This window comes from Argopecten irradians, chromosome 8 (assembly GCF_041381155.1).
Source record: "Argopecten irradians isolate NY chromosome 8, Ai_NY, whole genome shotgun sequence".
NCBI classification, from domain to species: Eukaryota; Metazoa; Mollusca; class Bivalvia; order Pectinida; family Pectinidae; genus Argopecten; species Argopecten irradians.
The window spans coordinates 37,625,316-37,638,322 of NC_091141.1; the positions used below are offsets into that span (position 1 = coordinate 37,625,316).

The window sequence follows — 13,007 nt, forward strand, 5'->3', positions numbered from 1 at the left end:
CTCTCTCGACTTTACAATTAAGTTTTTGTACATTTTTTTTCCGGAACATCTCGAGATTAACCATTTAATTTTGGTAACTGATGTAAACATCCCTCGTGCACGTGGATCGATCGAACCAGTTAAAACCAGTACCGAACTGGTTCATCCGGTTGAAGAAAATTCTTCTGCAGGTATGTTCGATTACAGAATATTCATAAAATACAAAATATCCGATGATATGTGTCATGGCATAATATAGGCCTAATAACGATTTCTAATTAATTAGGATGTACGCAGTATCGTAAATGTGTTATCGTGTGTATCAGTCTGTCAGTATATTGTATACATTTGTTCATGTTTGTTTTTCCAATTTTGATATCAAGTTGTTCTTTCTTTGTTCTCATACAAATTTAATGATTAGAATCACATAGATCTAGGTCTATTTTTGTATATTACCAAGCTATCTTTATTATAAAATTGTTCTTGTATAGGGCCTACTGAACATTGTATGATTTCAGCAGTTCAGTACTGTACACTGACTGTCTCATCAAAATGTTCAAATAGATATTGCCACTTAAGTTATACTGATCAACCTATAGACAGGTGGGTAGAATCTTGACTCTGTGGATTGGATCATCGGATACAGCAGGGGTATTTGAGAGTAAGACCAAGAAGCTTTTATGCACACAATTTTAAATTTTTATCCAGTGTTAAGGTTCATGTAATGGCTTTAAACAGTGATATTTTGCAAGCCTAAAACTCATTACTGTGCTGCAATTGAACAGAACTAATTTCATTAATTGTTGGTATATACCCTGGCTAACTGTCAGTCTTACTGTTGATATGTAATTTGTGAAGCTGCGTGTAAAATACAGTAAAATATGAGAAAAATGTATATTTCTGGAGAAGACATAGAACTCGTGTGAATTGCATTGATGGAACCAAATAATCATGCCATCGTGTTCAGTTGTGAATATGCCAGGTACTCCAACAGTTTGTTTGGCAAAATCGGACCAGCAAATAGCGCAGAAGCCTAGTGTAGTAAATGCAAATGGCTGCTATAAATGGCGGATCGAAAATATCGCATATAAGAAGCCATCTCAATTGATACAAATGTTTTTATAGACACCATAAGGTACTCTGAACATAACAAGAAGACTCTTCACGAAAAAAATAGTTCAAACAATCTGTTTGGGGCGAAAAATGCAAATTTCTGGAAAGAGCCTCAAAGTCCACATTTTAACTATTTTTTTCGTGAAGAGTCTTCTTGTTATGTTCAGAGTACCTTATGGTGTCTATAAAAACATTTGTATCAATTGAGATGGCTTCTTATATGCGATATTTTCGATCCGCCATTTATAGCAGCCATTTGCATTTACAACAATACACTCCTGCGCTATTCGCTGGTCCGATTTTGCCAAACAAACTGTTGGAGTACCTGGCATAGTCACTACTGAACACGATAGCATGTTTATTTGGTGACATCAATGCAATTCACACGAGTTCTATGTCTTCTCCAGAAATATACATTTTTTCTCTTATTTTACTGAAATTTACAAGCAGTTTCACAAATTACTTATCAACAGTAAGACTGACAGTTAGCCAGGGTATATACCAACAATTAATGAAATCAGTTCTGTTCAATTGCAGCACAGTAATGCGTTTTAGGCTTGCAAAATATCACTGGTTAAAGCCATTACATGAACCTTAAAGAATAGATTCATTCCTTGTCTAACAATTAATTACATGAAGTTAAAAATATTTGGAGTGTTAATTAAATTACCCAAATAGAAATTATATATCTTCTAAATAATTTCACTATAAAATAACTCCACATGATCGAGTTATTGCATCACCCTTGATATAGCTGTACAGTAAAGGCCAACAAAATGAAAAAATTGTTTTGCTGTCACCATGATATTGGATGATAGAACAAGTTTTGTGATATTTGATTTTCATTTTTCATATGTAATTATTTTTAGATAATATATATACAATGTATATATTTATCTGGATCATCCTCAGTACTCAAGGTTTCTGATCACAGAAGAGAACAGATACTTTAGTCCTTTGATGTACATCAAAAGAGCCATATAAAGGTACACTTATGGTTGACGTTGTGGCTTTGAAGTTGGGTGTCGCTCTCTCTGTAGTCTTCAAAGGAAATCTTTGCTGGCCTGTAATTGGTTCAGACTTTTTCCTCTGAGCTGCCTTCACTTTTACTATGAGATATAGTCCAGGGGTGTATAGATCGTAAATGATCTGAACCCCTGGATTATGGAGGATGCCCCTGTATTTTCTCATGATTAGAACAGGTAATTTTGTCCTTTAATTGATGTCAAATGACTGTGTGGTTTTGAATGTGGGCATCACTCTCTCTGATGTCTTCAAAGGAAGTCTTTGCAGGCCTTGATTGGTAAGATTTTTCTTTTGAACTGCCTTCAGTTTTAAATTTAATATGAGATAGTCCAGGGGTGCATGGATATAACACCAGTAATAGTAACCCCTCGCCCTGGAGTATCAAGGATGATGTCAGCTAGGCAACAAACTCCTTGACATGTTCTTATTCAGTTTGCTAGAAATTTGTTCTTAAAAATTGATGTATGATGATCAATCTAACTTTGGTTAAAATATTTATTCAAATACCAAGGTATGTAGCAATTTGAGCTAGGATCATACAAATTGACTTTTTCGTTAAATGATGGCTATAAGTAGTATTGAGGATTATGTTGATAACAACTAATAGTCAAATGGATACCGTCTGCTGACTATCTGATTTGTTGACATTTTGTATGAGTATAGATAATAGTGATCCAATGCTTTTGAGGTACATGCCATATGTATCACTCGTAGGTATACATGTACTGTACTAGGTTTTATCCATGTTCCTCTCATGTTTCAGACATGACGTACAAGGGTGATACACCTACTCTTATCATCATTGTTCTGTATTTAACCTTGATTCCTTCACCTTTCAAACTTATCAGTCAATTCTGTGTTCTTTTACACAAAAATGTGTACACAGTATACAATACTAGGATAACTCATGGTCAATATCAGAACAGTATATACTCTCAATGTTTAGGAGGTCAAGTATCATGTTACAGTTTCTGTCATCTTCATGTACCAGACACTAAAATTTTAAACTTTGTACTTGCTGTGACAAGTGTTTGAGGAAACTGAAACTAGAGTTTATTTTTAACTCCCCATCAACTTGTACTAGATTACACTGGCATATAATATGACTGCATGAGTCATCGTCTTACTGCATACAGATGATCTGTAATGGCCAGGTTCAAAGAACATTTGTCTCCTAGCTCATTCACCCCTGAAGATAGATTTCAACCATCCTTATAATCATGCAAAGACTAGTTTATAGATTAGTCCATTATGGAATATCAGGAATGAATAAGTTTGAATTCGCAATTACATGTAATCATGCTTAAATATGTTCATTATTAATGATAAAATGTAATTAATACACCGATTTTGAGATATTGTAACAAGTTGGTTAAAGTAGGATTTAGTACAGTTTAAATATTTGATTGTGAAATTTTCGAGGTGATGTTAGTGCAAACTAGATATATTTACATGCAGCAAAAACCCAATTAAATTCAAACAAAAGCTTTTCCCTCGCTACCTGAACTTACCGCTCAGTTTGTATTTCGATATTCAATAAAACTTCATTCGAATAGTCAATGAGGTAACTAGAACTGAAACATTTTTGAGACATTGCAATGAGGTTTGACTGGTTGTGTATATACACACGTACATATTGTATAAATCTTGATGAAGTATCCTTGACCATAGATGGTATCCTTGACCATAGATGGTCAAGGTGTACAGCCGAGCATTATCAGGTGGTCCAGTCATGACTATGAACTAAATGAGACATTGGTCAACATATATAATAGTCCAACATGTGACAATGGTATCCCAAGAGTTGTTAGCAGACCTTCTAAGCCTCTATATTTGTTGTTAAACTCTTATTGTGCATGGACATGGGCTACTAATCTGTAGGTTTCTGATGTTAAATCGGCCTTTTAAAAAGTTACTGCATCAGAGTTTCTTTAAAGGCTGATTTAACATCAGAAACCTACAGATTAATTACATGATAATTTTGGATACGTTTATGTGCAAGTACATGTATCATAAAATCAATGTAATTATAGCCTGTGATTACAGAAACCAATTTGCAATCCCATGTACAGTTGCCTTAATTAGCACCCTCAATTTACCACTCTCCCAGAATCCTAATACCCATTTTTTTAGCCATTTTTTAATATAAGTTGACAATTGGTCCTCTATACAAGAAGACACAAGGGGCCGCGGTGGCCGAGTGGTTAAGATGTCCCGACATATTACCACAAGCCCTCCACCTCTGGGAAGCGGGTTCGAATCCCATGTGGGGCAGTTGCCAGGTACTGACCGTTGGCCGGTGGTTTTTCTCCGGGTACTCCGGCTTTCCTCAACAAACCTGGCACGTACTGACCGTTGGCCGGTGGTTTTTCTCCGGGTACTCCGGCTTTCCTCCACCAACAAACCTGGCACGTCCTTACATGACCCTGGCTGTTAATAGGACGTAAAAATAAACAAACCAAACCAAACAAGAAGACACAACACAAAATAAACATACCGCAGTCTCCCAAACACACACCAAACACTTTTTAGCTTCATGCCGTTTACATGGAGGCCATCCTTACATAACCCTGGCTGTTCATTAATAGAACATAAAAATCCAAAACCAAATCAAATGTTTAAATTTATTGCCAACTGCATTCATACTACCATATATATACTCATATTGCAGTCAAAATGAAGATCAAATCTTAAGAATATATTGAAACCCCACTGGCACCCTAACACTACAGGTGCATCACATGTGATTTACAAACAAATAAGAAGTCATTATATTAAGTTGGATGTCTCATGTTTTTAAGAATGTCTATCGGTCAGTTAATATATACAGTGTAGCAGTGTAACTATTTTGGCATGGTTTGATTTAAACTGAGGTTGATGTCCTAAGATAAACTTATATAACCCTGAAAAGTTCAGGTCATGGTGAAGATATCATGGTCGTCCGTGAACTGATAAAGGATACATCTTTAATAGAAGTACATTTATAAGACGTTTAACTGTAGATAACTGTGAGTAATTAAGTTTATAGCGGACTGTAAAGATCAGCTGAGGATAAACGTCTGAACTAGTGTTCACAGACTTCCTCTACCTGTAGCCATTTATCATTACAGTTTTTTTCAAAATACAAATTTATGATATTAGGTAAGTTTGTTTTAATCTGAGCTTGTTAGTAGGAGAGAATAACATTATTTCAAGATCATGGTTTTCCAGACATATGTGTTTTTATATCAATTATTAAATTGGTTACCATGATGATTTATTTGTAATCATGAACATAAAATGGATTGAATATTGCTTAATATAAAAGGCATTTGACTCGTGCTATATAAATTTTTTCAATATTTGTAAAGTCAAAAGCCTGTGTGGCTTATTGATTCTTAAGTTGTTAGGATGTCCAACATATTACCACAATTTCAAGTCAGTGATCCTCCAGCTCTGGGTCATAAGTTTGAATCTCATGTGGGGCAGCTTTAGTTGCCAGGTACATATACAATATATATACTGACTGCTGGTCGATGGTTTTTCTCTGGGTTATCCACAGAGTCGACAAACCTGTATTGTCCTTAAATGACCATGGCTGTTATTGTTAAATTAATAAAACTAAAACCAGTATATTCTAGACTGTAAAAAAAATGGTTTATTGTCTTGTAATATAAATTATTTTTTTTGTATTTTTCAGAATGAAGACTAAGGAACAGAACAGGAAAACTGCTGATTTGAGAGAGGAAAGCTCCGGCCCTAGAATACTGCCCGTTTTATTCACGGTTCACTGAGTCCATCCATATCAAGAGACTTGGTATATGTAAATAAATAACTTTAAATACTCAAGTTTGTGAGAACAAAAAATGCTAGTCAAAATGTCACCACACGCTAAGACAGGTGACCATGTAGAAGCCCAGGACGAAGTAAAGCTTCTGGAGAACAAATCTTCTGACCCAAGTATGTGTAGTTATTCAGAAATGGGCAGAGGGCTCGGTCGAAGAGCAACAGAGATAAGTATTTTTATTTGCGAGGACGGACACAAATTCAATTGTGATGATATTCCTAAAAGTAATTTTGATACTACTTATCTAAAAAGTATCACAAGTTTTCAAAATCCACCAAGATCCAAAATGGCCACTTGCTGCTTTGCACTAGCGATACTAGTGATCGTTACCTTGACAGCCATAGCCATAATTTCTGGTGTTTGTTTACGATCATCAGAAAGCTCAGAAACAGTTGCGGTGGAAATCGACAATGCAACAGTCACAAACCATAATGTGATAGATATTTTGAAGAAAAGGACAAATTTTTCTTCTTCCGAATCTCCAAATGTTACTTCTCTTGATGATTTAATCACAAGTCCTTCATCTTTACTATTGAAGTAATTTGATAATGACTTTATAGATCTCATTTTAAAGAATAGGAAATTAATAAGTTGTTTAAATATGCATATTCTGCATACTCAATTCTGTCTTTTTTAAACAATTTTATTTTTATTACCATATCCCTTTGGTAATGTAATGCAATTTCCCCTAATACGTAAACAATGTACAATCAAACCTGTCTATAACAACCACTGAAGGGGAGACAGAAAAAACGGTCACTATAGACAGGTTGCCTTTATAGACAGGTTAAGGCTTTAGCCAACCAACGAGTCAGTAAATAAAACAGAAATATATCAATGCAAAACAGACCTGCTTTTGGATATTTATATATTTATTACCATGCATTATTTAAAAACTAATTGTGTCAATATATTTCCGTGATTTGTGTTCGTTTTATTTTTAATGTCTCTTTCAAATGCAAGCAGAAATTTCGATCATAACAAAATCAACTCCTTTTGATACATTCATTTAAGAGTGAAACATGTTACATTTTAACAACTGGCACTGGTTTGTGCATTAAAATAAAAGTTATAAGTACAGATAAGTACAGTAATTAGTAATTGGTGTACTTTTCACAATTTATTAGATCATTAAATAACGGACAGGACAAAACAAGATGGGGGGGGGGAGAGAGTAGAGAAAAGTCAAATTACAAGTCATTTTAGTTAATTACTGGTTTATGGCCTACATGACTCTGCTTAAATTAGTTAGTTACTGGTTTATCGCCTACATGACTCTGCTTTGTTAGTGAGTTACTGGTTTATCGCCTACATGACTCTGCTTTGTTAGTGAGTTACTGGTTTATCGCCTACATGACTCTGCTTTGTTGGTTACTGGTTTATCACCTACATTGCTCCGCCTATTACAAATTGCATGTCTTTTATAATAGAACCAATTAAGAATGGGTCCAAGATTCTTCACCAGTCATGAATGGGGATATTTGTAGCAAGTTACAGCACTAGCGTCTCAGCTTGATGTTTTTATGTTGATGATTTTTATTTTATTTAAATTGTAACCATGGTGCAGACACATTTAACCTGTGATAACAGTGTTTTAACTATGTATTCATAAAGCTTGTCAATATCATTATTTTGATGTTCAATTTAAAATCACTTCTTTTGAGTGTTTTTGAAAAAAAAGATTTTTGTACATGGTATATAATTATATAACTACCAGGTGTTATTTTTCTGAGTTAAAAAACATGTATATATTTTAATTTATTGTTATTGTTTCTCAGTTCACTGCCAAATGTACAGTTATATAATGAATGGTCCATTCTGGTTGCAACTCACACTTCAGAGACGGCTGAGCGTGGTGTTCCAGAATATGTATATCATTTATCATGAACAAATGATATTATGTAGATTAGATGTTAAATAATATATCTTTTTTTTGTGTTGACGTTTACATGGTACATGTAATGAAGCATAATACATGCATATGCCATTATTTTTAATGCAAATCTTATCGTGAAAGGCATTTCATTTTAGTACATCATATGATAATTACTAGAAATGCGATTGAATAACAGCCATGGTCTATTTTGCAACAGTTCCCTGTCCTTCTTGACTACGGGAGACTATACCTGACTACCTGACTGTGGGAAGTATACCAAAGTATATTCCCCCGGGAATGAGCATGCAACGAAATATATGACGTCATATTGAATGTAATGTGACGTACTAAATCTATTATGGCCCTTTCTCTCGGGAACAGTTCTCCTTTAGTGTTATCTGGCGAGGTATAGTCCCCTCGTCTTCGACACGACTGGAAAGGGCCATAATAGATCAATAGTCCCTATGCATAATTAAAAGGAGGAATCAACATTACACTGTATCTGATGCTACATATATATACGTCTATATATATCATTTACGATTTTCTATCCTGGTTCTATGTCCAGCTTCTCTTTATAATTACCATACAGAGTTATCTACTTCTGACAGTGGCCATTTTTTGTTATATCAAGCAGGAATTAAATGCCCACAGCTTTTCCAAAACAAAAAACTAAAGTATCTTAAAATTGATAATAACATTAGAAAATTGATATTGATGGGATAAGATGAGGTTACAACACCAAACAAATTTATGTTTCCTGTGCAATATGCTGGTATGTTAACAGAGATGATTAATTTGAGTGTTTTACCATTTGGAACAGTTATCACAAACTAACGCGCAGTAATTAGGATAACAGTGAGAAACATAAAATGACTCATGTTTTGAGAACTAACATTTAATCTATTTTGTTCAGGTGATGATTAGTGTAGCATTAACGGTAAGCTAATAATTATTTTGTGACTCTACAAAATTATCAGTATACTTTTACGTTCATATAAAAAAAAAAAAAATTCGGAAAGGGTACATGCATGTAGTGGGCCTTTTAGAGGGACCAGACCTATAATTTAGCCCTGCACTACACCTCATTAAGTAGATTAACTTTGTATGGTTTCAATAATAGGCATTCCAGGGTAATAGTCATTTCAATGTCTTTCTAGATCTGCCGTTTACTTGCCTAATTTAAAGATTAATCCATTTGATATAAACACTGCTTTTTACTGTTTAGATATATAGTTAGAAAGTCTTTGCTTTGCTCATGGTTTGTGTCTGTTTGTAATTTGCATTCAGAAACTGCACTGATGCATAAAAGGAGCAGTTTTTATTGTTTAAATATCTCCTTATCAATTGGCTTTCAATTGGTTGATTTTTTTGTTTTTGAGAAGATCAAAATGACAGAAATCCATTTTATGAATGGAATGCTTTTATTGCTTGATTTTTCCATGCAAGCATTTGCTTTAGAAAATATGTGTTTTATTTGATGTGTATCTGTGGATATCATTATGCTAATTCATTTCTTTAATTGAATATTTTTGTTGTTTAAACTGTCCCAGTAAATATTTACTATGGATGATTTATTGTTTATGTATATAAAATAAGATTGATTGTATGTTTTTGTATCTTCGGATATAGTTTATAGTAACCAGCAATGTTTGTATTTATACAATGCCATATATGTATATATACAATGCCATATATGTATATCTAATGGAAGAAACGTTTTTGTTCCATTTGATTTTCACATCTGTGAAAATATTTAAAACAAAATCTCTCTGCTGAATCACCAAAGACAATATTCAGCTTTTGTCAACTTGTTATTGTTCAATAAAACAATGGAAGGTACTCGCTGTTTAATTGTTACTTTGTTCAATGTTTAGCTCACATGTCCAAAAAGCAAGTGAGATTTTATGCTTTGGCTAATCGTGAGTCCTGTAATGGAGGGGGCTTACCACCTTATAATTGGTATACAGCATGCTGTGGTGGTCCTGTAATGGAGAGGGTTTTCCACCTGATAACTGGTATACAGCATGCTGTGGTGGTGCTGTAATGGAGGGGGCGTGCCACCTGATAATTGGTATACAACATGCTGTGGTGGTCCTGTAATGGAGGGGGCGTGCCACCTGATAATTGGTATACAGCATGCTGTGGTGGTCCTGTAATGGAGAGGGTTTTCCACCTGATAATTGGTATACAGCATGCTGTGGTGGTCCTGTAATGGAGGGGGCGTGCCACCTGATAATTGGTATACAACATGCTGTGGTGGTCCTGTAATGGAGGGGGCTTACCACCTGATAATTGGTATACAGCATGGTGTGGTGGTCCTGTAATGGAGGGGGCGTGCCACCTGATAATTGGTATACAGCATGCTGTGGTGGTCCTGTAATGGAGGGGGTTTACCACCTGATAATTGGTATACAGCATGCTGTGGTGGTCCTGTAATGGAGGGGGCTTACCACCTGATAATTGGTATACTTTATGCTGTGGTGGTCCTGTAATGGAGGGGGCTTACCACCTGATAATTGGTATACAGCATGCTGTGGTGGTCCTGTAATGGAGGGGGCGTACCACCTGATAATTGGTATACAGCATGCTGTGGTGGTCCTGTAATGGAGGGGGCTTACCACCTGATAATTGGTATACAGCATGCTGTGGTGGTCCTGTAATGGAGGGGGTTTACCACCTGATAATTGGTATACAGCATGCTGTGGTGGTCCTGTAATGGAGGGGGTTACCACCTGATAATTGGTATACAGCATGCTGTGGTGGTCCTGTAATGGAGGGGGCTTACCACCTGATAATTGGTATATTTATGCTGTGGTGGTCCTGTAATGGAGGGGCTTACCACCTGATAATTGGTATACAGCATGCTGTGGTGGTCCTGTAATGGAGGGGGCGTACCACCTGATAATTGGTATACAGCATGCTGTGGTGGTCCTGTAATGGAGGGGGCTTACCACCTGATAATTGGTATACAGCATGCTGTGGTGGTCCTGTAATGGAGGGGGCTTACCACCTGATAATTGGTATACAACATGCTGTGGTGGTCCTGTAATGGAGGGGGTTTACCACCTGATAACTGGTATACAGCATGCTGTGGTGGTCCTGTAATGGAGGGGGTTTACCACCGATTATTGGTATACAGCATGGTGTGGTGGTCCTGTAATGGAGGGGGAGGTACCACCTGATAATTGGTATACAGCATGCTGTGGTGGTCCTGTAATGGAGAGGGCGTACCACCTGATAATTAGTGTACAGCATGCTGTGGTGGTCCTGTAATGGAGAGGGCGTACCACCTGATAATTGGTATACAGCATGCTGTGGTGGTCCTGTAATGGAGAGGGTTTACCACCTGATAATTGGTATACAGCATGCTGTGTAGTCCTGTAATGGAGGGGGCGTACCACCTGATAATTGGTATACAGCATGCTGTGGTGGTCCTGTAATGGAGGGGGCGTACCACCTGATAATTGGTATACAGCATGCTGGGGTAGTTTTGGTTTGGTTTTGATTTATCAGTTTAACGCCCTATTAAAAGCCAGGGTCATGTAAGGACGTGCCAGGTTTGTTGGTGGAGGAAAGCCGCAGTACCTGGAGAAAAACCACCGCCACTACTGTCCCACATGGGATTTGAACTCGCGACCCAGAGGTGCAAGGCTTGTGGTAATTGGTCGGGACATCGTAACCATCTGACATCGCGGTCGGTTGCTGTGGTGAAGGGTGACCATGGTCAGTTATGTCCAAATGAATGACCCTTACCGTAATTTAACGTCAGCGTTCAAAAAGATTAATAAAATCTTCAAACCAATTCTTATAATCAAGATGATAAGGCAGTTCAAATTTTACCCATGACATTGTCCTTTGGTGCTGTTTGAATTAATGACATTGACCTTGAACAAAGTAACAAGACACATTAAAATAAACAATTTCTAAATACAAACTTGTCAAGATATAATCCAGTTAAAATTTCACATGAAGTTTACGTTGTTGATAATGAACATCGAATTTTAATTAGATATTGGTCAAGAGACTTGCTATAAAACATCCATACTCCAGGGATTGCTACATGTATTTTTCATTGTCGTTATGTCTACCTCTGAACCATGTAATAGCAAAATTTAGGGTAGGTAAGATATGACAGTTGTAATGTGATCCTTTGATGTACATCAAGAGAATCAAGCAACGGTGTCCTTATGGCTTTAGAGTGGCACTTCGCTCTCTGCAATCTCCAAAAAGACGTCTCTGTAGGCCTGCCACTGGAAAGTTTGTTTTCTGTCCTGAATTGCCCTCAGTTTCACTATGACAAAGTCCAGTGTGCATACAATTGTATTATGACAGTGGTGGTAACCTATATATGGGGTATCGAGGATGGATATAACGACATTGATAGTAACCCATAGGGTATCGATGATGTTAAACACCTGCCTGATTATAGGTATTCTTGGCTACTTAATTGATTCAATTGTCTCCTTTAAGAGATGGGTGTCAGAAGGCTCGCGGACTAACAAGATAATCTTCTGTTTTGCCCTGAACTGTGCCTCGACCATCGCTTTTAGTTGTAGGTTCCAGTTCCCGCCTGTTTCCACTATATGTCGTCTGCTTTCACATATTGGTTTGATATCGTCTGCGTATTTCATCAAGTTATTTTGTGGTAATTTAGATTATTGACCTAATCTTGTCGGCTACTATGCTGTGTACATTTCGTATGTCCTCCTCTGATCCTATTCCAGTTCCTGCCTGTTCCCACAATATGTCGTCTGCTTTCACATATTGGTTTGATATCGTCTGCGTATTTCCTAGGATATTCAGTACAATACTCTCCCTGAAACTAGAGATCCAGCAAAAGTTTAGGGAGAGTATCGTATCTATGAGCTGGCAAACACTATCGCTTTAGAAAAATAAATACCATCAGCTCGCCATTATAGCCAGAAATGCTACTATTACTCACGGTATGTCATAAATCATTCATGTTTACTGCAGAAAATAAGCCGAGTTGAAGGGTACTGTGAAATAGAGGTTCCTCAACAAGTGACTGTTGTTTATCATGTTTATCAAACTCGAGTTAGTTAATTTTCAAATTTTGAAAAGACACGAGCTTTTAGTTGATAAACAACAGTAACTCTTTATTTATACCGTGGTGACCATTTTCTCGTCTTCATTCAGGGAAACACCACCTTACAATGTGTAGTG

The 13,007-nt window shown here is 36.5% G+C and overlaps 1 long non-coding RNA gene across 1 annotated transcript; it reads left to right on the plus strand.

Annotated features, from left to right (window-relative positions):
- Window positions 1–11: 11 nt before the first annotated feature.
- On the plus strand, window positions 12–9,662 carry LOC138330273 (uncharacterized). Its single transcript, XR_011209547.1, has 2 exons — window positions 12–170; window positions 5,798–9,662. It is a non-coding gene; the product is annotated as an uncharacterized lncRNA (long non-coding RNA).
- The last annotated feature ends 3,345 nt before the right edge of the window (window positions 9,663–13,007 follow it).